We start from the raw sequence: 4,765 nt of genomic DNA on the forward strand, positions 1-4,765 counted from the left end.
TGAGCTGTCTCTGTGGAATGTGACCATAGTTCAGTCTCTCGTGGCACAGATTGATGACGTAAACTGCCAGACTTTAGCATGCTTTAAATGCATCACAGTCTTGTAGAAACACCTGGGTTTAAACAACAGACTATCCTGTGAATGGAGCAAAGCTGTTGACCTTGTTGGACTTAACCAACCAAAACACTTTTTTTTCTTCTGTGTATTAGACTTAATATTATATTATTATCAATATGTCATTTCATTTCTAAGTTGTGAAAACGTAGGTACTGAGTTGACTGTTTTTATATTTTAAAGTGGTTGACCTAACAGCGAAACTAAGTGTAGAGTCCACGAACGAGGTCTGTTTATTCAGCCTATAGTGAAAGTCAGTAAGGATTCAGATGTCATTCATCAAGCCCATTAAAACAAACACACACACTATCACATACCCCACCTAACACATGTCTTGTGCCCTAGTGACCAGAGAGCAAACCTGTAAGGTCAAAGGTCATCTGTTGAGCTATTTATCTGATTTATAAGCTGTCTGAGGAAGCCTTGTGGTGAGAGATGAACTCAAAACACGAACGAGTGTCACAACAAACTGAAGTGTTAACTGCTAGATTTAGTGATGGTGAAAGGAGGAGGCATCTGATAAATGGACGGATTATAGCTTTTATTAATTTTGCTTGAAGACTGCATGTAGCTATAAATGAATTTATTTGGCCAAAAAATGCAAATGCTGTTGTTCAAAAATAATTTGTTATTTTTATCAGTTTGCTAAATCATTTTTCATACTACAGGATATCAAGCTCAAAAAAAAAAAAAAAAAAAAAATACAATATACACACGGGAATCACACGAGCAAACATAGCACATAAAATGGTAAAGCAACCAGCAATGAGTGGAAAGAACTGGGAGTATAAATAATATGAATAACAGCTACAAATCATAAGAAACTATATAAACAAATCAGGACTGAACAGAAACTAGGGCAATGGAAATAAGCAAGGCAGGAAAACAGGAACAAAGGGAAACAGTAGATACGTGAAACTGAAGTAGTTGGCTCACATTTAAAAAAAACCCCACCAATTCACTTATCTCAACAAATTAGAATACTTCATGAGACCAATAATAAATAAATAAATAAATAAATAATGGTTAACTGTTGGCCTTCTGGAAAGTATGTTCATGTAATGTACTTGTACTCAATACTTGGTAGGGGCTACTTTTGTTACTGCCTCAGTTCGGAGTGGCATTTTCCTCTTGACAATACCCTGTAGATTCTCTATGGGGTTCAGGTCTGGTGAGTTTGCTGGCCAGTCAAGCACACCAACACTATGGACATTTAACCAACTTTTGGTGCTTTTGGCAGTGTGGGCAGGTGTCAAATCTTGGTGGAAAATAAAATCAACATCTTCAAAAGCTGGTCAGCAGAAGGAAGCATGAAGTGCTCCAAAATTTCTTGGTAAACGGGTGCAGTGACTTTGGTTTTCAAAAAACACAATGGATCAACACCAGCAGATGACATTGCACCCCAAATCATCACAGACTGTGGAATCTTAACACTGGACTTCAAGCAACTTGAGCTATGAGCTTCTCCACCCTTGCTCCAGACTCTAGAACTTTGGTTTCCAAATGAAATACAAAACTTGCTCTCATCTGAAAAGAGGACTTTGGACCACTGATCAACAGTCCAGTTCTTCTTCTCCTTAGCCCAGACAAGACGCCTCTTACGTTGTCTGTAGTTCAGCAAATTCCTCGACACGTCTGTGTGTGGTGGCTCTTAATGCCTTGACCCCAGCCTCTGTCCATTCCTTGTGAAGTTCACTCAAATTCTTGAATTGATTTTGCTCGACAATCCTCATAAGCTGCGGTTCTCTCGGTTGGCTGTGCATCTTTTTCTTCCACACTTTTCCCTTCAGCTCAACTTTCTGTTAACATGCTTGGATACAGCACTCTGTGAACAGCCAGCTTCTTTGGCAATGAATGTTTGTGGCTTAACCTCCTTGTGAAGGAGGTCAATGATTGTCTTCTGGACAACTGTCAGATCAGCCGTCTTCCCCATGATTGTGTAGCCCAGTGAACCAAACTGGGAGGCTGAGAGGCTCAGGAAACCTTTGCAGCTCTTTGAGTTGATTAGCTGATTGGCATGTCACCATATTCTAATTTGTTGAGATAGTGAATTGGTGGGTTTTTGTTAAATGTGAGCCAAAATAATCACAATTAAAAGAACCAAAGACTTAAACTACTTCAGTCGGTGTTCCCTGACTTTATGTAATACACGAGTTTCACAATTTGAGTTGAATTACTGAAATAGATGAACTTTTCCAGGACATTGTAATTCATGGAGATGCACCTGTATATCTAATAAGCATCCAATAATGAGTAGACAAAAATATACACGTAACACCTAGTATAAAATACTGTATTTATATTAAGATTATTTATAATATAAAATTGTCTTGAATTAGTCTTTGCCTAACTGCATTGTTTAACCACATGGTGGCAGTATTAGTCTTTATGTGAGTGCTGACTAAAATCTGGTGAAGCGGTCATAAAATTAACAGTGAGTGAATGTAGATCAAATATGCATGATGGGGTTGTGTCAGCTAGCATGCAGTTCAATAAATAGGTGAATTATTTTTAGTGAAAAAAAGTCTTAAATTAAACATGGCCTGAAAGGAAATCGATTGGCTTGTTCTGCAAAAAAGCTGATTGCTATCTAAAATGACAACAAAAAGAACATACAGATAAACATATGTGAAAAAAAAAAATTCTAAGGAGAGAAACAAAGATGGATTCTTCTGGCACCATTGTGCTACATGATTTAAATCAATTAAAATATTCCCTATACAGATATGCACATGTAGGAATAACCTTTGACAAACCAGCTTCAGTCTAGCCAAAGCCAGATCCTTGTTTAAATAAAGCTGGCCCCAAGGATACTCCAAATTGGATTACATGTCAGATAACCTTTGTCTTTGTGAAAAGAGAGACACGTATCCATAGTGGCAAAATCCATGCCTGGCACGTTAGCAAGTCAAATGAGACCGTGGTGCATATGCTAATGACACTTTTGATTTGCTCATGCCCTGCTCAGCGTATGTAAATGCTCTTGTTTGGTAGAGAAATGTGCCATGTACATCTGGGTGAAACTGGGGGGGACGAGCAGTGTTGTGTTAGCGCTACCCTTAGGGCGTTGGACGGTCTCCCAGTTCAGTGCTTGTAAACAGATTACAGTCAGTCCGTTTTCCACTAACATCTTCATTATTACACAAAGACAATTTGGATGACTTGAATCAAACAGATGTGCTTTTTTTTACTGCTGTTCCTTTTGTTGCTCCCAATTAACAACTGTCATCAACACCATCTTCGCTTATGATTTATACAGTATATCTGATATTGTTTTTAAAGGGATACAACATTTATCTTATTCACTGCAATGTCATTTTCTTGTGATTTACATTTGTCTCTTTTTTGCTTTTTTTTTTTTTTTTTTTTAAGAAATTTTTCATAATTATATCATATAAACACAACCACCATTCAAGTTTGGGGTTCAATTATTATTATTATCATTATTATTATTATTATTTTGAAGTCTATAGGTTCACCAAGGCTGCATTTATTTAATGAAAAACACAGCAAACATAGAAATATATTAATACAGTTTAAAATAAAAAATTTTCCTCTGGAATATATTGTAAAATGTAATTTATTCCCACGATTCAAATTTATCAGTAGCAGTGTCAGTTAATTTGGACCACTTGACTTCAAATCTGCCCTAGCTCTTGAAGAGATGCACTTGTTATAGTGTTAAAATGATGAATATTCCCTTTGGTCCCAATCATGGGATAACAAGCCACAACCGACTTTTCGGTAAACTGGCCTTTGGTCAAAATATTATTTAGGAAATTCTCGACTCAAAACTGCATTTTAAGCACAGCATTATTACATTTTAGGCCACTGACACCCAAGGGAAACTTTAAAAAATCCTTGGCACTTTATTAAGTAATACATTAGGACGCCACGGCTAATACTATATTGATGCAAGAGGCTCTCAGGGGGTCTTGTATGTGTCCTGAGGGCGGCATGTGATTAATACATCCAACACTACAATAAAACACATGGAGCTTTTCATTTATAGACCACTCTAGGGCATTGTTAACGTCTTGTGTGTATAATTGTACAATGCCAGTCTGTCCATCATAAAAGAGCAGCAGAGATTTGAGAAGGAGAAGAACAGCAATGAGAGATGGCGAGGGACGACACAACAAGGAGGCTGGAGGGAGGGTCTGTGGTGGCTCTCTATTGAGGTAGAATATTAATTGAATGTATTAAACAAATATGGCAAAGGACCGTGGAGGCTGCGCGCCATCTGCCGTCTGTGGTAGAAGTTGAGGCTGGGGAGGGGGGCTCTCTGAGGAGGAGTCGTGCCCACCGCTAGTTTAGCTTCAGTGGCACACACAGATGGGCTCCCACGTCTCCAGGGAAAGGCCTACAGACCCTCTCCGCCTTAAGCCCTTTTCTGTGCTGAAAGACGCAAGGAAAGATGTGACCATGGGTTGGAGAGAGAGATGGGAGGAGAATGGAAAAGATTTGAGTCTCTGTTCAAGCAACACTTACACCTGACCCAGCTGTGGATGAGGGTACCACATGTGTTTGTCTAGTATGTCCTCAGATTAAAAAATTACAAAGAATTGTTTGCACACTGCTTATCAGCATTTTATGAATTTCCCACAAAATGACAAAGGTAAATTGAATAATGCAAAGATTTTAAGTTTTA

This window comes from Carassius gibelio, chromosome A25 (genome assembly GCF_023724105.1).
Source record: "Carassius gibelio isolate Cgi1373 ecotype wild population from Czech Republic chromosome A25, carGib1.2-hapl.c, whole genome shotgun sequence".
Classification (NCBI taxonomy): Eukaryota; Metazoa; Chordata; class Actinopteri; order Cypriniformes; family Cyprinidae; genus Carassius; species Carassius gibelio.